This window comes from Dysidea avara, chromosome 2 (genome assembly GCF_963678975.1).
Source record: "Dysidea avara chromosome 2, odDysAvar1.4, whole genome shotgun sequence".
In the NCBI taxonomy this organism is placed as follows: domain Eukaryota; kingdom Metazoa; phylum Porifera; class Demospongiae; order Dictyoceratida; family Dysideidae; genus Dysidea; species Dysidea avara.
The window spans coordinates 12281189-12303508 of NC_089273.1; the positions used below are offsets into that span (position 1 = coordinate 12281189).

The window sequence follows — 22320 nt, forward strand, 5'->3', positions numbered from 1 at the left end:
GTTAATTGTTTGGAATTTTAGTAGCTTTTCAGTAAACCTGCATTCACTGATGTTTACTGAGAGTTTAAAACTTAGTAAAACAATTATGTTCCATATACTTAAAGTTACTAACATTTTACTGTCAGTATAACTGGGCACAACTACAGTAAAGCAGCTTAACAAATTAGAAAACTAAGAACCTTCAAGCAGTGTAATCACCACACCTACTGTGGCATGTTTAGTCTCTTCCTCCATAACTTTGTATTGCATGTTTGTATTTAATGCCATTGCATTAACAAGTATTTCAGTGCCATCTTTTTGTAGAATACAATCTTTCATATTCAAATATTCCAGTACTCTGCTACTAATCACAGAAGAAAGCACATAAGCAGCCTCATCAGTCACAATACTGTTACTGATATCTAATAATTTTAATGCTCTGCACTGCTTGAGGATATCACCCAGGAAGAATTCGGGTACTTCACATTGATCCAAATTGAGATATTCAAGCTCTTGGTTAATGCATAGTACATTGTAAAGAGTACATGCTGACGTTTTTGTAAATTTATTTGATTGCAAATTTAGATGCTTCAAGTAATTGCTATTTTTAAGCACATAAAGTATGTAATATAAGCCATCTTCTTCATCATTATGTGACCAGGCCTGCGAAAACAGGGCATGTGGGCACAAACTACACCCCATCAATCTACAAGTCATATCTCAGTACTGGAAAGGTATATTTCCATTCTGTAATTTGCATCATAATGCCAATTAAATGCTTACTAAGAGCTGAAAATTGCAATGCCATGGCATAATGGTACAAAATGTTATGAGTGATGAAAGTGTGAAAAAGTAGACAAAAATCATGTGCCCACATGCCCTATTATCGCAGGCCCGGTCACAGTTGGTAAGCAGCAGTTAGACAAATCAAGATATTCAGTCATACCGCTACCATCCAGTAAACTGGCTAAATATGATGATGCTCCACATACTATCTCATTTAAACTGAGATTAATATGTTTCAACTTAAAATGCAATGATGAACTTGTACTTAGAGTTGCAAAAAATTGAGAACATTCCAAAGAGCAACATGAGAGATCAAGGTGTTCCAATGTAGCAATATTGCACAAACTTAATGCCAATACCTTGTTATCCACTCTAGTGATAACATTATTACTAAGATTGACTATTCTGAGATGCATGCACTGCAAAAGAGCTTTAGAAACTGTACTCATGCTGCCTACTCCCATATCATATCTACTAAACTCTAAAACTTCCAATGATTTATTCCTTTTTGATCACAGATGATATCTCGTTTGTAGCTTCAGTATCTACATGCACATCATTGTTAGAAACATTCATGTAAACCAAATTTGACAACACACTTCGAGCTATCATAATAGACGTTACCTCTAGTGCAGACAATCCACAGCTGTAAAAATTAACATATTCCAGTGGTTTATTGTTAATAATTATCCGAACTAGTACTGTAATCACATTTTTAGACTTCTTTTTGTCCACTTGCCCAGTATCAATGATATTTGACTGGAAATTGATATATTTCAGGGTATGTGTTTGCAGCATTTTTTGTAAGATTTTGAAGATGCCATTACTCGATCTGCACTTGGCAATTGGAGAAATTGATGTATTCCAATCCAGTATTGTTGCCAATTGCAAATGCAAGATCATCTACAACATGATCATTTAATACAGATGAACTGACATTCAAATGTTTTAAGGAACTAAGTAGCTTCAGACTGGCAGTAACTTTCCTAATTTCATTTTCAGATAAACTGCAGTTACTCAAATCTAGATATTCTATGTTAGAATTATTTGCAATGCAGTCACTTAGTGCAAAAGCAGTTTGAAAGTTGATAATGTTGTTTCTTAAATTTAGATGCCTTAAAGCAGTCATACTTGCAAGAGACTTTACAATGGCAAGAAAAGATTGTTCATACAAGTTGCAGTTACTCAAACATAAGTGTTCAAGTTCAACACCTTGGGTGAATGTGTAAGCCAATTCATTGGCAGCTTCTGCAGTGGAGTAACTATAACCTATATCAAGGTAAGATAAGTTCTTTAAATGCATTAGGCTCTTCACAATTTTCATAAGTCAATTTGGCTGTAGCTGACATTTGAGCACATCAAAATGGTATATTGCAGGGTTTTTAGCAGTGGTAGCTGCTACAAAACCTGTTGCTTTGTTAGTTACTCTGATGCCACTTATATTAAGATACGTACCTTAACCGAGTGAGTGTTGACATAGCTTTAGCTAAGCTTTAACTACTATATGAAACATGTACTCACATAAGAAACAATTTGAAATGTTTATATGCTTCAAACTTGTATTATTTTCAATTGTACTTGAAATAGCTGCAAAAGGAATACTGCTTGAGTTTACATCTAGATGCTCTAATGATGACAAGGCTGCAAGAGCACTAAACATCTTCTTATGACTACAGTTGCTTAGTGTAAGGTGTGTCAATTGTTTATTAATCTTTCATTATACAGTGGAACCTCCCTTATCCGGACCTCTATTATCCGGGCACCTCCATTGTCCGGACCTCTATTACCCGGGCACCTCCATTGTCTGGACAACCCAAATTGGTCATGTGGCTTGTAGTTTATTGACCATAATGAAGTTTGGTTTAGATAAAAGTACAAGGAGGGAGCCCAAAGATTGCTGTTTACCTGTTTGGTGGCTTGTTTATTCTACTACTAATAACTGCCACTTGGTTGCTAGGTGATAATGCATTTTTACAGCCCAGGGGAGTAACCATGAATGTTCTGTAGTGACTTCCCCTCTGTCTACTAAACTGCATAGCACTAACTGATAGCAATAACAACATTATTTGTATTTAAGTTAGTCACTTTAGCATAATAGCATGTTATTCTTAGTTACGGACATGGTAGCCTCAAGTGTGTTTATTGCTTTTAGATTAAGTGCCCATAGGAAAGGGTCTGGTGAACATCTGCACATTGTATAGTCTTGTCCAGCCAATTCCCAAAGTTTTGGGAGCGTTAAGTGGATTATACCATTACATCATGAAACCATGTCAGCGTTTACAAGGCTTGTAAAATAGTAGCCTTACAACCTCTTTGTTTCTTCACCACTTGAGCATAATTATGCTTGTATTCATCTTCAACTTGGACATTTTATTGCCAAAGCTTCTCTCATTTCAAAATTAGTAGCTTGCAAGCTTAGGCAAGTGGTGAAGAGTTGGAAAATATTGTAGAGCTTAATTGTTAGGATGAGATAGCTACTTGGCTGAGGCTACCATTTCTCAAGTCTCATGAAGGCTGACATCTCTTCATGATGTAATGGTGTAATCTCCACCTCTTGTATAGACTTTGAGACAAGATAATATACAAATGTCTACCAGATCTTTTCTGATAGGTACTTATAATCTCAAGTTGATAACCATAATGGAAAGCATGCATGGTCACCATAATGAGGTGGTCTTGTTAAAGAGAGGTGGTTGTAGTGCTAAGTATAGTTAGGTAATAGGATACAAGTTCTTTGTTCATCATAACTATTGGTTGTGTTATACAGCACGGTTGAAAGGTAATTGTTTGTCTACTACAAATGAAGCAGTTGATCTGTTGCATTTACAAATGTGTGCATTAATTGTGTGACCAGTGTTGACAGCAATACACTTGCATTGCACGAAGACCATAAATGATTTTGTAGCCACACATATATTTATTTCATGTATGAATTATGAAAGAAGCTCATTAAAGCGCATAGAGTCCTAAGGTATTTTTTTTAGGAAAAGGAGATATTTTTTAAGCAGCCACTTTCATACTGATAGCTTGTGGCCGAACACTCTACCATCATGTGGAGTTGTTTGTGGCTTTAGAGCAGTGGCGTGTAAACCATATCATAGTATGCACTTGTCACTAATAGAATTGTTTTTTGTCCTAGTTATGATTCTGTGAAATGTTTACATTAGTTGTTATTAAAATGGGTTGTACACATTTTGCATCATCAGTTAATAAATAGTCTATGTAGACACACTAGTGCAGCAGTGTTCAGTGATTTATTGTAGTGTGTGGAATAACTTCCAGTGGTACTGTGGTTAAAAATTCCCCCTGTATTCAACATCTGCTGTAGTTGATTGTTAATTGTTGAATTTTGTCCACCATGCCTCTACATGCTACTTCACTAATCACCACGCTATCATCATCACAGTGGGTTATGGACACATCTACTATAGCAACAAAATTTGCATTTATATATTCAAGAATTAAGATCACCTCTTAATAAATATCCAAAACTATTTTCTCATTCCATTGGCTCATCAGCTAACCTCCTCTACATTAAAATATTATCACCATGTGTGCTAAGTTATTAACACTACACATTATAATTCATGTTTTGGATCAAAGGTGATTGACTTAATCAAGAAGGACGTACATATTGCCACATTGTGCTAAGATACCTGAAAAGAAGCTCACCTCCATACTGAATAAAGGCTTGATACACACGTCCACTACTGATGTACTGTCGGGTAAGTATGTTATATTCATACATGTAGTTGTTGTTTCCTTGAACATTATACTCGCATTTCTCAGCTCACCCAGCTGTTTTTAATGGGTACCTGGTTGGGAAGCAAATGCCACATGTCTCATGTGCAGTTGAGGTTCAAGTGAAACATCTGACACTTATTCCTTCACTCTGTGAGACGCAATGCAGCCATACAGTCCTGCCCCTGGAAAATTGCCCATAGATACCTTAGTAGTGCCCAGTCATCTGGGTAGGTATGACTGTTTATATATATACGGCAGTTAGCAGCTATACTTCTCTTACTCTGTGTGTGTGTGTGTGTGCGTGTGTGTGTGTGTGTGTGTGTGTGTGTGTGTGTGTGTGTGTGTGTGTGTGTGTGTGTGTGTGTGTGTGTGTGTGTGTGTCGGTGTAGTGTGTGTGTGTCGGTGTAGTGTGTGTGTGTCGGTGTAGTGTGTGTGTGTCGGTGTAGTGTGTGTGTGTCGGTGTAGTGTGTGTGTGTCGGTGTAGTGTGTGTGTGTCGGTGTAGTGTGTGTGTGTCGGTGTAGTGTGTGTGTGTCGGTGTAGTGTGTGTGTGTCGGTGTAGTGTGTGTGTGTCGGTGTAGTGTGTGTGTGTCGGTGTAGTGTGTGTGTGTCGGTGTAGTGTGTGTGTAGTGTGTGTGTATTGTGTGTGTATTGTGTGTCGGTGTAGTGTGTGTGTAGTGTCGGTGTAGTGTGTGTGTGTATGTGTGTCGGTGTAGTGTCGGTGTAGTGTGTGTGTGTGTGTGTGTGTGTGTGTCGGTGTAGTGTGTGTGTGTGTGTGTCGGTATAGTGTGTGTGTGTGTCGGTGTAGTGTGTGTGTGTCGGTGTAGTGTGTGTGTGTGTAGTGTGTGTGTGTGTAGTGTGTGTGTGTGTGTAGTGTGTGTGTGTGTGTGTGTGTAGTGTGTGTAGTGTGTGTGTAGTGTGTGTGTAGTGTGTGTGTAGTGTGTGTGTGTGTAGTGTGTGTGTGTGTGTTCTGCTTATCACCCTGTTCACCTATAGGAGATGTTTCAGTTTGTGTCCATGTGTGTCCCAGAACCTCACAAACCTTCTTTCAGCCACCCCAACTAATACATGACTTTCCTAGTTAAGAAACAAGTGATACAATACCATACTTCTTGTGAATGTGATAATTAAAGTACTACCAATATCAACACCAGGCACCATATTTGGCTACACTACAACACCTACCCTCCTCTGACAATGATCACAACTTTACCTTCCCCAGAGCTACAGCATTGTCCCCTACCAAAGCACAACTGGTCACAACATCATGTGATGTCATTTCAATCAAGTTATGAGGTAACTGCCATCTATATCCCATTTAAACACCACTCCTGTTCCCACAGTCATTGTGATGTCATTATAGGTCACACCTAGTCTCCAGTTCAATATGTGCTCTGTACCCACCTTGACCTGTGTGATTTAATATGATGTCATTTTTATATGTTAATTGCAAAGGACCATTTTCACATAGTACTAAGTGTGGTAGTTAATATTACAACATCTGACATCCATTGAAGCCAATGGGATTGAAGTTAAAAAACCCTTCACAGGAGTATAAACTGTACCGTTTATTGTGAAAATTGTAATCGTCAGGCTGTAGGCATCATCATGCAGGTTTATGAAGATTTGTTGTGTTGCAAAGCAGAAAGAAACAATTTTAACATGGACGAAGACACTAGTAGTTTTGTTTTCAAAATCTGACTATATATAGTGAGCTTATCACACTTCTGCAAAGCTGGAAACAATGCTACGTAGGTGATATTTCAAAACAGGTGATCTTTCATCACTGTGATTCCATCACTATCAGGCAATTATTTCACCCAGTCCTATAGGTTTAGTGGCCTTGCCTAGCAATCCTCTATGTTTATAACAGAACCAATGTCTTGGTTTAGTAAAGAAGCAGGCTATATTTCAACACAAACTCGCTGATTTCTCAATCACATCACAGCATATCTTTCCAATTTTCATGTCATCACTGGAGGAGTGATTGTTATTTAAACCTATATGTTCTCACAATAAGAATAAACAGTATGATGTCATTTCCCATGAAGTGCAAACATCTAAGTTTCATTGGCTTCAATGCACCTTAAGTTAACTGGAGCTGGCTCATCACTCACCTACACTAACATATTGTAGCCTGCTGAAAGGTTTATGGTACGTGGTACCAAGTGACCATCATCATCCTATCATCATCCTGTCTTGCAATAACAGTTAATACAATCACGTGCTTACACATGTCTTGAGATTATGTTGTGATGTTAACACCTATCAGCAGGGGTAATTTTTAACTGGTTAATTGGCTGACCAGACAACACCGGTTAATGTGCACCGCGGTGCACAGCAGTACTAGAAATGCTGCATGTATAGCACATGTGCATTATTTACGTAGTATATATTTAAACTGGGAATGTGGCTTTAGGGTGGTTGTAGTTATCCTAGTACATATGTTACCATGCATAATGTATCACTTTCACACCTCAGATCAAAGGAGCCGTCCGGGCTGCATTTCGTATGTATGCCCTGGTCGCAGGGAAAACGACCCAAATGTAGCCCGGCTACACTGGGCTACAACTGGGCAGCTGTTATATAGACGCATGTGCCCAAATCAATTGTGGGGATCAGTTAATACTCAAGTGACTAGCATGCACGACTTGGATTAGGCCATGAAAACTACTCAGACAGCAGCGTTTTGTTGTTCTCGCTATACCACTAGTTGACAAAACGTTGAGCTAAGGTGAGAACTAGTACTCACGAAGCATTTCCGTACATTTTTGTATATGGACATACCCCCATAACAAAACTACCACTCTACACGAAGTAACCACTCTACTAGCAAGCTTACCCATCTAGGCATTTAGTAAACTGTCTAACTAGTCCATAAACGCTTCAATAGCACTGCATGATTAAAACATTAAACTTACGTAACCAAAATTCTCCGTGATAATTCTAGGGTTTGTCCGTTCACCATATCTAAACGTAGCCAGAACGTACCAACTGCTGACCCATTATTGAATTTTTCAGGCAGGTGTATATAAAGTATCCAGAAGCTGCATTCATATTGGCTTGTGTGATTGATCACCTAGCTGGTGCAGGCTATTAGCCTGAAAAGTGTTACATATTAGTTGTAACACTGGGCAATTCGGGCTTTGCCTGATATGTATGCCCTCATGCCCATGTTACAACTATTACATGCATGCACATCCTTTTGCATATACAGGTGTGCTGCAAGGTTACCAATGTGGTAGGAGGTTGTAGTATTGTGATAACTGGCAGTTGTTACAGCTAACTTTGGTGAGTAGCCTTGCTCGCCATAATACATGCAGTCATCTGATTGACTACTTCTACAGGTGGTGTATGTTATGATAAAGTGCCTGCACGGTCTGCAGAAAGAGAGAGAGGAAAAGACTAGATATGTAGGCTGAACAAGAAAGCAACATAATTATCTTAAGGTGAGCACACACACATACACATGCATACACACTAGGCCTGCACCGATTATGCCGGCATAATTTTGGGCATAATAGGTAGGTAAAAGCATTGAGCATAATGCCAGCGTATTAGGCAAATTTTCGTGCATTAGTTATCAGAGGAGCTGAAACTTAGCGTATTTTGCATAATGCAGATTGGGATAGTGTAATAAAGCTGTAAAAAGTGGAGTTAGAGATACTTGTGAGCATAAATGTAGCTAAAGATCGATATACTCTAATAGAACAGTCACCGCACGTTCATAGATGCATTAGATACTCTAATAGAGCAGTCAAAATGCAATTTTGTAAGAGCATATTTGGGGCATAATGGGGGACGCCTGAGCATATTTGCAGCATAACAGGGGAAATTTTGGAGCATTGCTCAAAAGCATATAATAGGCAATTTCGAAAGCATAATAGGTGCAGAACTAGTACACACACACAAAGGGTAAAAGCAAAGCTTTGGCTATCTCTAGTGGTCACGCCTAGGTAGTGAACTACAACCAGTTAGCTACAAGAAAATCATCCTGTATAGCGTTCAGATATATTTACGTCTCTCTGTAGAGTGTTTAGCTAGGTTACAAATCATTCTGTGTAGAGTACGTTCATGCAGCTACATTATAAATCTTCCCGTAGAATTTTGAGTTACACTGTGGGCTACTCAAGTGCTATGAGTTAAAGCGGCAAATTCGGTAGTCCACAGGAGGCTGTACCATGGGCACCCATAGTCCAACCTGGATTGTGAGATGTGGATAGTTAGCATTTGTTTTCCCAGTTTACACCTTATCCGGTGATCAATTAATTGAAAATTCTGTTATACGAACTAGGGAATGACTGTTCTGTTAGAGTATCGAAGGGAGTTCTGTACATACAGTGGAATCTTGATTATATAAACACCAAATCGACTGCTCTGTTAGAGTATTTTGTCAGCAAGTGTATTCTCTATTAGAGTAGTTGAGCAAAGCTCTGTATATTTAAATATAGGGAAGTTTGATTTAATGTACTGTTGGATTATATGAACACCCTTTCCCCTAATTAGTTTGGATAATTGAGTTTCCACTGTATAGTTGAACTTTTCGATTATCTTAACACACCCAGGGCCTAGCTAACACTTGGGGGACCACTGTATGTGACACGTATGTGAATATATATGTGCATGTTCAGGTGATTCATGAATGATTTATTGTGATGTTCGTTCATAGGATGATGTAGACCAAGTCTCAACCATACCGTGGTGGATAGTGTGGGGTGTTGGCGTGACGTACTCTGAAAAATTCTGTGATTATATATGTATAATGAAAATAATTTTGTAAATATGAACTTATCAGTACTTCTTAGAATTGTAAATTGCTTGATATATATGAACAACTTAGATTTATAAATAATTTGATATATGAACTGATCAAGAATAGTTAATAATTGATATATGGACTGATCAAGAATAGTAAATAATTTGATATATGAACTGATCAAGAATAGTAAATAATTTGATATATGAACTGATCAAGAATAGTAAATAATTTGATATATGAACTGATCAAGAATAGTAAATAATTTTAATATATGAACTTCTATCAGTTCATATATCAAATTATTTACTATTCTTAAGTTGTATCGATCAGTTAAAATATCAAATTATTTACTATTCTTAAGTTGTATTGATCAGTTCATATATCAAATTATTTACTATTCTTAAGTTGTATTGATCAGTTCATATATCAAATTATTTACTATTCTTAAGTTGTATCAATCAGTTCATATATCAAATTATTTACTATTCTTAAGTTGTATTGATCAGTTCATATATCAAATTATTTACTATTCTTAAGTTGTATAGATCAGTTCATATATCAAATTATTTACTATTCTTAAGTTGTATGGATCAGTTCATATATCAAATTATTTACTATTCTTAAGTTGTATAGATCAGTTCATATATCAAATTATTTACTATTCTTAAGTTGTATTGATCAGTTCATATATCAAATTATTTACTATTCTTAAGTTGTATGGATCAGTTCATATATCAAATTATTTACTATTCTTAAGTTGTATCGATCAGTTCATATATCAAATTAATAGTTCTTATACCACGATCATGCAGATATCATATGCATGCAATTTAGTTGTACCTATAAGTTCATATATCAACTTATCGGTACAACTCAAGTATTGTAAATAAGTTGATATATGAATGCTTAAGAATTTTACATAAGAATGTTATTTAGGATCATATTAAATCCCGGTTCCAAAATAGTAATGTGATCATATAAAAGTTTCTTACAACTTAAAATAAGACTTTAGATAAGATCTTCCAAGTTCTTTTCCTAGGGTATAGATAATCCAGTATGTAATTGTATGGTGTGCATTATCTTGAGATAAGATCTTTGAGCACGTGCCGTCACCACATGGTGTCAGAAGAAAGTCATGTCAGTTGCGACGCCGTCCGTGAACCTTCAACTGCAACCCCCAGCGTCATTCTGTTTTAAAAACAGTGAGGAATGGCCGAAATGGAAACGGCGATTTGAACAGTTTCGCCTAGCGTCAGGGCTGACGGACCAAGCCGAAGAACACCAAGTGAGCACCCTTCTGTACTGCTTGGGGGATGAAGCGGAAGAAATACTGGATACCACAAGGATATCAGCAGAGAACAAACTAAAGTACGGAAAAGTGATGGAAGAATTTGACAACTATTTTCAAGTGCGAAAGAACGTCATCTTCGAACGTGCTCGCTTTAATAAGAGAAACCAATTATCTGACGAAGTAGTGGAAGAGTTTATTGCCGAGATACATCGTCTAGCCGATCGGTGCGACTTTAAAAACATGAAAGACGAACTGATACGCGACCGCCTCGTGGTTGGAATTCGAGATAATGCCCTCTCTGAACGCCTCCAGATGGAACCAGAGCTGACTGTCGACAAGGCCAAAAGACTAATACATCAGAGAGAAGCCATAAAGGAACAACAGGAAACCTTGAGAAAGCCCAATAAAGGAGAAGGAGCATTAGATTCTGTGGTCAGACAAGCGCCTAAGAGAAAACTTCCAGCCATTCCTGTAGGAGCAACAATGCAACAAAATATTAGGTTGTGCAGACGTTGTGGAAAAGACTCCCACCCCCGACATTTGTGTCCCGCTAAAGAAGCTCTGTGTTTTCGCTGTAACAGAAAAGGACACTTCAGCGGCCAGTGCCTGTCAAATACAGTTGCAGGTAACATAAGAAGCCTCCAAGAAATGACCTCCGAAGCACATGGCACAACAACTAATGTTGCTTACCTTGACACCTTGGATGGCCCGAGCAAAGTCTGGGAGATAGATGTTAATGTCAGAGACAGAACAGTAACCTTTAAGGTCGACACGGGTGCAGAAGTTACAGCACTTTCTGATACTACCTGGACATCCCTAGGTATTGCAACACCTCTGAAGGATGCTGAATTGTCTTTGTTTGGTCCCGATCAGACTCCACTGAACTTGCTTGGGAAGACCAGCTTAACAATGAGCTACAAGGGAAAGACTTCCACTCAAGATGTGTTCATTGTTAAAGGCTTGAAAAATAATCTCCTTGGTTTGCCAACTATTAGAGAACTTAATTTGATCCAAAATGTATGTGCTATTGAAAATAATGTAATTTCACAGTATCCGTCACTGTTCACCGGACTAGGAACCTTTGCACAGGAATATGAAATAAAGCTTAAGCCAAACAGTCAGCCATTCTCTCTAAGCGCACCAAGGAACATACCTATACCACTGCGCTCAAAAGTACAGATGGAATTAGAGCGAATGGAGAGCCTGGGAGTTATATCCCCAGTAGAAGAACTGACACCCTGGTGTGCCGCAATGGTAGTTGTTCCTAAGGACTTGGGAGCTGTTCGAATCTGTGTCGACCTGAAGCCACTAAATGAAAGAGTGTTACGTGACGTTCACCCCATGCCGAAGGTAGATACTACACTAGCTCTACTATCTGGTGCAAAAGTTTTTAGCAAACTTGATGCCAACAGTGGGTTCTGGCAAATTCCTTTAGCCGACAAGTCCAAGCTACTAACCACTTTCATCACCCCTTATGGGCGGTTTTGTTTTAATAAGCTGCCATTTGGCATTTCTAGTGCCCCTGAGATATTTCAACGCCGCAGGAGTGAGGTCCTGTCCGGCCTCCCAGGGGTGCTATGCCACGTGGATGATGTACTAGTTTTTGGAAAGGATAGAATAGAACATGACACAAGACTACAGGCCACTCTCAAGAGATTACAAACTGCAGGGATTACACTTAACGAAGGTAAATGCCAGTTTTACCAATCATGTATTACCTTCCTAGGCCATGTCATCGACAGTAATGGAATATCACCAGACCCAAAGAAGACTGCTGCAATACAGAACATGAAGCCTCCATCTTCAGTATCTGAACTCAGAAGATTTATGGGAATGGCAAACCAGATGAGTAAATTTTCTCCCAATATTGCTCACATATCTAAGCCACTAAGGGAACTACTTAGCTCTAAAGTAGCTTGGACATGGAGCACAGTTCATACTGATGCTTTTAAGGTTTTATAGGATGAGATTTCTTCACCTAGAGTTCTTGCCCTCTACAACACCGAAGCAAACACTAAAATCAGTGCTGATGCTTCTGCGTATGGCCTTGGAGCAGTCTTACTACAACAGCAACACAACAATTGGCGACCAGTGGCTTTTGCTTCCCGAGCTTTAAATGAAGCAGAGACCCGTTATGCTCAAATAGAAAAGGAAGCCTTGTCCCTCACATGGGCTATGGAAAAGTTTGCAGAATTTATCATTGGCAAAGAAATCGTCCTTGAAACCGACCATAAGCCTCTTGTGCCACTCTTGGGGAAAAAGAGTTTGGATTTGCTCCCACCACGAGTGCTGAGGTTCAGACTTCACCTGACAAGGTTTCAGTATACTATACACCATGTCCCTGGGAAAACATTATACACTGCGGACACACTATCACGAGCCCCATCTACAAAGCCAAGCAGTCTGATTAGTCATCGTTCTACTGAAGTTGAACAGTTCATCCAATCTGTTATAGCAGCTCTTCCAGCTAGCTCCAACCGTCTAGACAGTTACAGCAGAGCTCAAGCCACGGATCAGGTTTGTTCCAAACTTATTGAATATTGTAAGACTGGATGGCCGGCAAGAAATGAACTGAGTAGGAACATGAAAGACTACTGGAGATTCCGTGGAGACCTCACCCTCAGTGACAATTTACTTTTGTATCAGTCTAGAATTGTGATACCCGCAAGTATGCAGCAAATGACCCTAGAAAAAATACACCATGGACATCAAGGTATCCAAAGATGTAGATTACGAGTGTGCTCTTCAGTTTGGTGGCCAGGAGTCTCCACGGCTGTTGAAAGATTTGTACAGTCATGTCCAGTGTGTCAAAAGAGTACTCCCCCAAGCCGAGAACCCTTGATTAACACCCCTCTACCTAGCTATCCATGGGAACGTATAGCCTCAGATTTATTTGAATTGAACGGCTGTAGCTACCTCCTAGTGGTAGATTACTTTTCGAGATTTGTGGAAGTGCAGAAATTAACAACTACAACATCCTCAAGTGTTATTTCACACCTCAAGTCTATGTTTGCTAGGTTTGGAATTCCAGCAGCAATGGTTACAGACAATGGACCACAGTTTGCTTCAGGGGAAATGTTGGAGTTTTCAGAAGCTTATGGATTTAGACGCATCACAACAAGCCCCCACTATCCACAAGCCAATGGATTAGCAGAGAGAATGGTGAGGACTGTAAAAGGTCTACTGGAACACACCAGTGATCCATACAAGGCCCTTCTCAGTTATAGAGCAACACCCCTCCCATGGTGTGGCTTAAGTCCAGCTGAGCTGTTAATGGGGAGAAAAATACGTACAGACACACCAGAGGTCAAGACTAATTTTATACCACAGTGGTCCTACATTGATAACTTCAAGAACGCAGACCAAAAGGTTAAACTTGCACAGAGAGATAACTACAACAGCCGCCATCGAGTGAGAGAATTACCACAGTTACCAGAAAGGCAAACAGTTTGGGTAGAGACTCAGGGACAACAAACCCCAGGAAGAGTGGTACAGGCTGCCAATACCCCTAGATCTTACACAGTTGAGACACCAACGGGCCAAGTGAGGAGGAACCGCACTCATCTCAGAATCCGTACCGAAGTTCCTATGTCAACTGCTGAGGAGGAATCACCTACCATGCCAAACAGGCCTGTTACACGTACACAATCGGGATCTGTCATCCGACCCCCAGATCGTTTGAGATTCTAGCCTAGAGAGGGGGAGATGTAACATGGACTCAACATATTATATTGTAATTGTATGTGTGTAAAATATGTATAGATAATCCAGTATGTAATTGTATGGTGTGCGTTATCTTGAGATAAGATCTTTGAGCACGTGCCGTCACCACAAACTCTGCATTTACTCACAAGTGACAGTTGGAATATGCAAGTGTAAAAGAAAGAACTTGCAATTTTGTAGTAATGTATAGTAAAGTGTATTAGAAAGTAGTTTAGCTTAGTTAGATCGTTCTAGTGTTAATAAGTTCTATTAAAAATTCTCCATCTTTGATTCAAACTTTGCGATTGTATTCTAGTCTCACATAGACCATGCCAACTTTTTTTTGTGTGTGGGTAGTTACAATAGAGTTTCTTTGTAGCGTTGTATGGTAGATGGTTATTAGTTAAGCCATTCTCTGTTCTTACAATTTAGGTGCTGTGAATATTATACTACTAAGCATGTTGCTCAGTAGTAATTGGTTTCACCAATCAGTGGAATGCTACACTTTAACTCATTTCCACACAATAGAAAACATTTGGCCTGGTCTACAAGAGCATTCTCAATGGAGTTACCACAATGCCAGCAACATGGAGTTACATTATAAAACTTTAGAAAGTAAACTATCAGTTAAATGTTTAGAATAAATTAAAGTTTTCAATTATTCTGCTATTCCATATCCTGTCTTTTCTTGAGTCTCCTACTAGTTTGTGTATTTAACCATGAAAATTCCTTCTGTATTTATATCCCTCGGGTGTACAAAGTGTATCTTTGATACTCTGAAATCTATCAATCATTTTTATAATTAGTTGTTTCATTTTTGTCAGTGTCTGATTCTATGCGTAACCCTAATATAGGGGTTACAATGTTGCATTCACAACTCATACAGAATCGACTGTCCACCTCCCTCTTATTTGAGCTTTGTATGGTGCTCTGTTAAGGTGCAATTCCCATTAACAGTTAACATTATGCAATATAACAAAGCACACTGTCAATTAGTACTGCTAAATTTAACCTCAGCCCGTTGGATGGACTTTCGCTATCATAAACTATGTAAACTACTGATAATTTTTATGTGGTGTAGTACATAATCCACTGTTATGAGTAGAAAGGCACAAACATAATAAAATTACCATATTTATTCGATATTGCCCCAGAGGTACTATTGTTTTTTTGCTCAATAAAAAGATAAAACCCTTTGAATGGTGCCACAGTGTGCCACCATGTCATGCCTTGTGCTATATGGTCAGTTTACTAACTAATATCCAGAATTTCAATTATGTGACAGCCATTTAAGTTTGACCAGGACGATACCTTTGAGATGGAGATTTATACTAAAGGTATGCGTGCACTAGTAAAAAGTAATTGCAAAAGTATAGTGTGGTACTATTTGAGGGTGTGGTACAATTAAAATTATTTTCAGAAACAAGGATAAAGACCTTCCAATAGTACTGCATGGGATACTATTCAAGGGTGTGGCACAAATCAAGTAAATACAGTATGTCTGTTCATGCTGGTGACTGAAAATCTGTGTTATTCTATATAACACCCACTACAAAACAACTATTTAATACTACACTCAAATCAAATATGAAAGTACAATTTACCTTTGTTTAATCATGTTCTTCATGTGTGAGCAAATCTGCTGGCAGCTGGCACGGTGACTTGGGACTTACTGTGCCATCTGACACTCACCTGAACACTTAGAAACTGAAGATGAGCTTCCACAAAGTTGGCACACATGATTAGCAGACAAGTTAGTCGTCAGAGTTATTAGATTCATACATGATATTAATATGGTTTGTATCATTTGTTTGCACTGTGTTTGTATTTAGCTGGCTTGTTAGTTGAATTATTTTCCACTTTCAGCGTTGCCAATTCAATAATGTATTGCTGCATATATGATAGCTCCAATAATCTGTTACAACTCTTTTATCCCAGATCTTATTGTGGCCTGCCCTTGGCAACTCTAGCCATGTCTTAATCCAGCATCTTGATCCATTCTCATTTAAACAGCTAGTATCACGTAAGGAGGATTACATGACACAATTTGTGTACAGATGCGTTAAATTAATGTCCTAATGTTTAAAGATTTTATTAAGTGTTTGTTGGATGTTTAAGCTTCATTGCTTGTAGGTGTACATTTCAATACCATTGATGTGAGAGCGGGAGGTTGCACCTTAAATTGTGAGAACCATGCAGGAAGGGGGTCAGTTGAGAGTTATAGATGATGTGACTTCAATATTTTCTATGGCCAGGAAATCAAGACAACAACTACTCTAATATGTATATATGTATAGCAGGCCCTCAGAATTCATACTGATTGTAATTGCATTTAAGCGTCTGTTAATTCCTCTACAATTATAATGCTACTGTGTATGCATGTGCATCTTTTCCACCCACATGCACACTGTGCTGATCATCCACTGTCCTATTAGTAGGTTGCCCTGTTGGTGGTTGCATATGCCCTGGGTCTTGTTATACAACCAAGTACTAAGAATAATACGAAATGCAGTTAAAATTATGTCATAAATAATAATGAATAAATAAGTAATTAATGTTTGGAAAAACTACAAGGCCTATGAACTTGCACTAACTGGGGTTTGACGCACCAGTGAACAAAGGCACAAGTGTATAATAATTATGCCTGTTCGTACTAATGACTTGAACAAAAGTGTAATTCTATATAAGGCCCAGCACCACACACATGATTCCAAAGGCCGGGAGAAGATTACTGACCATGAACAACCATCCACAGCTCTACTACTGACTTGTTTACTAAACCTTTTGTGCCCAGATCTTCATTTTCTAAGTGTTCAGACAAGTGCCAGGTGCCACTGTAAGCCTCCCAAGTTGCCATGCCAGCTGCCAGCACATGTGTTCAGGTGGATTATTAACAGAGGTAGACTATAATAATTATTATGTTTTCATGTTGTAATACTGTTTGTATTGTTTGTTTGTATTGTGTTTGTATTTGACTACACAGTAACAATAAATAAAATAATATTCCTGTTGCTGTGAAGTGCCAATCGCTACTGTAGCTACCATTCAGTGTCCGCACACTACTGATGTGCCATATCCATGAGTATTCCTTTGAAGGCACTGCCATCTTTCACAGTGATCTGCTACACACTTTATTTCATCTTGCAGTGTATCCATACTGTGTCTGTTTGTACATGTCCCATTAGTAGGTTGTCCCGTTGGTAATTGTACTTGGTTGTATTTGCCCCGGGCCTAGAAGGTAGCTACAGTAGTGATTGGCATTTCACAGCAACAGGAATATTATTTTATTTATTGTTACTGTGTAGTTAATACAAACACAGTACAAACAAACAATACAAACAGTATTACAACATGAAAACATAATATTATAGTCTATCTCTGTTAATAATCCACCTGAACACATGTGCTGACAGCTGGCATGGCAACTTAGGAGACTTACAGTGGCACCTGGCACTTGTCTGAACACTTAGAAAACGAAGATCTGGGCATAAAACGATTAGTAGACAAGTCAGTAGTAGAGCTGCGGATGGTCGCTCGTGGTCACTAATCTTCGCCCGGTCTTTGGAATCATGAGTGTGGTGCTGGGCCTTATATAGAATTACACATTCGTTAAAGTCATCAGTACGAACAGGCGTAATTATTATATGCCTGTGCCTTTGTTCACTGGCGAGTCGAACCCCAGTTAGTGCAAGTTCATAGGCCTTGTAGTTTTCCCAAATATTAATTATTGATTTATTCATTATTATTTATGACATAATTTTAACTGCATTTAGTACTTGGTTGTATAATTATATTATTGTTCTTTATCAAGACACTGGTATTGGCCATCATTGCATTGTGCTACACAACACATCACACAGAATTATATATCGCTTACCTGACTTCATTGTATCACCATCTTTGTTATGCCTACGTATCTAATGCCCACCACATCAACGCACAACACACAATACAGTGTACACGAATAGTTGCAACACTCTAGTCTATTGTTTGCTTATCATAGCCTAATTAGTTCATGGTACCCCTTGGATGGATATGGATGGGTATTTCATTGTTTGCTCTTGGTGGCCTAGATAGGGATGGATATTTAGTTATTCTATTACCTGGAGTTTCTAGGTTCTTGAATCCTCCATTACATCAGCATTCACAGTACTTTATTCTTATATGTAGGGCTGGGCGGTATTGGAGTTTCGCTTCACGATATATCGTGCAGAAATATATCACGATATATCGTGCAGAAATATATCACGATATTACTATTTATCGCGGTTATTAAAGATGACTGCTATATTAGAGTAGCTGACTGCTTTATTAGGGTATCTCGATCCTAACTGACTGTTCTATTAGAGTATCTCGATCTTTGTAAAAAAAATTGACTAGCTAGTACTAGGTCCTTGTTTGCAGTAGTATCGCGTGATTATTTGAGGTGCATTATAACAACCTTAAGGGCTTAATAAGCTGTCACAAACACTAAAAATCGTAATAATATCGATATCGTGATATTATGGTTTCGCCGAAATCTACGCGATACAGATATCATTTCATTGCAATACCGCGGTATTACTATTATTATTATTATTATTATTGTTTACTGAGCAGTCAGCCCTGCTGGTGTGCTCAGGAATCACATAAACAAATACATTAGGTACAATAATATGATTGGAGTCTAGCTGTAAATAGATCAGTATCTGCAATTTCAATTGTGTCAGTTGTTACTATAACACCGAGAAACCGCCCAGCCCTACTTATATGTGCAGGTACAGAGTAGTGTCCAATATCTGTCTAGTTATTAGGGCATTGATCAATGTTATGGGTATTGGTGGGTACAATGTAGAGATTCATAGGTATGTACAGCTTGGCGGGAAGGGCTGTAGTCTTGCTGTGGCCTTGAAAAATTCCTGTGGCTTTAAAGTCAGAAACCTCCAGGTATTTCACCCCCAAGTCTCACGCAATTGGGAACCAAAATTAGTGGCTGATCATATCACTGGTCTCACTGTATAGCAGGTTATTTTTGAAACAGAATTTTTTTCACAAAAAGCAAAATCTGAATTTCGAAGGATTTTAATTTTGAAGAGTGCACATTTCCAAGTCCAGAAGGATTATAAATAACTGAAATTAGTGTCACAAATTATGAAGATGAATGAATATTTGCCAAAAACTGACTTACTGGTGAAATAATCCGCATCCCTGTCTACTGGAGAGAAGACTCAGGGAGTCTTGAGTGGAGTAAATTCACTGGCTCGATCACGCTCAATTGTAGCTAGCTATAGCTAGCTATTCAGCTACCATAGATTCTAGAGCTGACAGCATCAATTCTCATTCTGGATTGCGGTTATTGGCACAGTAATGATACAGTTTACCCAATATCATCAGTAGTACGTAGCTAAAACTCAAGGAATACACAAGCGAATTGCCGAAAGTTGGATCATTGCTTTCACTTGTGGGAATTTATTTTCGAAGAAAAACTGGATGTGGGAATTTGTTTTCAAAGAGAAAGGCCTCTTTGAAATATTCAAAAATAAAAACCTTTCAAAAATTACCAGCTATACGGTATTGCATGATTGTATAGGAGAGCCATAGAATCCTGCATATCCACCAAGACAACCACCATTATTGGACGGCGGTTGCCAAGTGAACAATTATCAGCTTGATACAAATGATTGATTGTAGTTCTGTTGTGAATTGTGAACAATTATCAGCTTAAGACAAATGATTGATTGTAGTTCTATTATTTACTGCAATAATTAACAATATTGCTCTAACATTACTATCAATTACTACTACAGGTATAAAATGTCCACCTCCTCCACCACTACTGCCCAACTATGTGTGTCGACAACATTTATTGGATGATATAGTTAGAAAACTGATTCAATCCACCACTGACCCCAATAGTTATGGAACAAGTTTAACAATTACTGGATCTGGTGGATTTGGAAAAACTTCCATTGTTACTGCTTTATGTCATCATCCAATGATTAAGGAAAAATTTACAGATGGTGTTGTATTTATAGAACTTGGACCACAGGCTACTGATCCCAGTATGAAACTGAGCCAATTATACCATTTGCTCACTGATCAATACTTAAAACAAGGTGACATCAATTATGTTAAACAAGAAATCAATCAACTTACAAGTCTTTATTGTCGTAATCTTCTTGTTATTATTGATGATATGTGGCATGTTGAAGATGCTGAGCCAATAGTAAAGGCATTTAGTAACTGTAAAATAGTCCTCACTACCAGGATGAATGACATTGAACAATACATACCTACCAAACATGTAATTAGTGTAGGTCCAATGGAGCAAAGTGAAGCTATCTCTCTAATGACTTGTGGAGTGATTGATATCAGTCAACTGTCACAAGAGGATATAAGCTTACTCGATGAACTAGCTCAAGATGTCCACTTGTGGCCACTGCTTCTCTCCCTTATAAGAGGACAGCTATCCCATAATCTAAAACAGTATAAATTATGTTATCATGAATCCATTCAAACTGTACAAGCTAATTTACATGATAAAGGAATAATGGCTTTTGACAAAAGTAACATTCAAAGGAGCCGTAAGTATGCTGTGAAGGTTTGCATTGAAGTGACTTTGGACTTACTAACAAAATCATTATCAGATAAACTGAAGTTATTAATATTATGGACTGGTATTGGTACTTCTCTTCAAACAGTGGTGTTACACAATTTATGGAACAGTACTGAGCATGAAGCAAAATATGTTGTTGATGTACTATGGGGATATGGGCTAATCCAATTTACTGATATTTCAATACCTCCACATAAGTGCACACAACATTGCGTAGAGGTTCATGCTATCATCAGTCAGTACATCATTGAGTGTATGGACAGTAGTGAAGTGAAAACTCTGTTGACAGGGCATCAATTAGCAGTTTATTGTGGGTTAACTGAACAATTTAAAAAATGTTATGGTGTTTGTGACAAATGGTTATGTGCTAGTGATTTCTTGAAGTATAAACTATGTGAGATTGAAAATCATTACTTACCTATATATGTCAAACAAATTAACATGTTAACTATAAGAGATCCATTTTTGATTGCAGCAAAATTACTGGAAATAAAAGATTTTCTAATGACTTCACCAAACATTACCACATTATTCCCATCATTGACTGATGAACTTGATTTACTGATCTGTGACTGTCATAAAATCTTAAAAGGTGCTCACAGATTGAGTAGAATCTTAACTCAAAATCTTCAACGATGTCTTACACAAAGGAACTATCACAACTTAGTCCAATCAATAGAAACATTTGCCTATACATATCCTATAGCAAGGGTAGCAAAACAAGTAATTACCATAGTGAATAAGACAATCCCATACTGTGATGGTAAACTGTTAGAGATTATCATAGAGCAGTGTGAGTTGTTACAAGCAAAGACACATGATTATCATGAGATCACTCTGCTGATATTACCTACTATCAAATTATCCATTAAAGACCTCCAACTAATCCACACTTCATTACAAGCAGAATCACCTGATGTAGAAGCTGCTCAACAATATTTCTTGTCTGGACAACGTGAAGAAGACAAGGAGTTAATAGACAGTAATTACCTCATCAAACTACAAGAGATTGCTCCTAATTTAGTAAATAAACTTATTTACTGTTACGAAAAGTTTGTTGTACAATAAGAAAATTTTTCTCACATCCACAAATACAAGCCACATGTATTAGTATCAAAAATAATTATTGCAAGTTTAACCCATAGCACATACACTGGATAGAGATGTAATCTATAACTCACATGCATGCATGCCCATTCACATGGTCAAATTTGGTGGTAAAATTAAGGCGGCAAAAATTTAAGGAAGGAAGATGAAGTCTTATGTTTGGGGTACTAAGGCATGAGTGGGGGAGTAAGAGTAATTATATTGGTAGATGTGTAAGTGTTTAAAGTTACAAATCTACACATAATGCAGATGTATGAACATCTCCTTTACAGTAGTATACATACATGGTTTACAGTTGTACGCATCATCAAGTGTGGGCTTTCCTGTATGCATGTAATAGTGCAGCAGGTACTGATCCA

General features: G+C 38.1%; 1 long non-coding RNA gene across 8 annotated transcripts; it reads right to left on the minus strand.

The window, feature by feature from the left end:
- Positions 1–3865: 3865 nt before the first annotated feature.
- On the minus strand, positions 3866–9610 carry LOC136246617 (uncharacterized). Of its 8 annotated transcripts, none has more exons than XR_010696679.1 (6): positions 6625–9429; positions 5693–5917; positions 5498–5584; positions 4438–4746; positions 4237–4294; positions 3873–4190 (listed from the first exon to the last, which is right to left on the minus strand). It is a non-coding gene; the product is annotated as an uncharacterized lncRNA (long non-coding RNA). The 8 variants fall into 8 exon arrangements; XR_010696680.1 differs by having other exon boundaries at positions 5721–5917; positions 6625–9426; XR_010696677.1 differs by having other exon boundaries at positions 3866–4190; positions 4438–5584; positions 5721–5917; positions 6625–9610.
- Positions 9611–22320: the final 12710 nt, after the last annotated feature.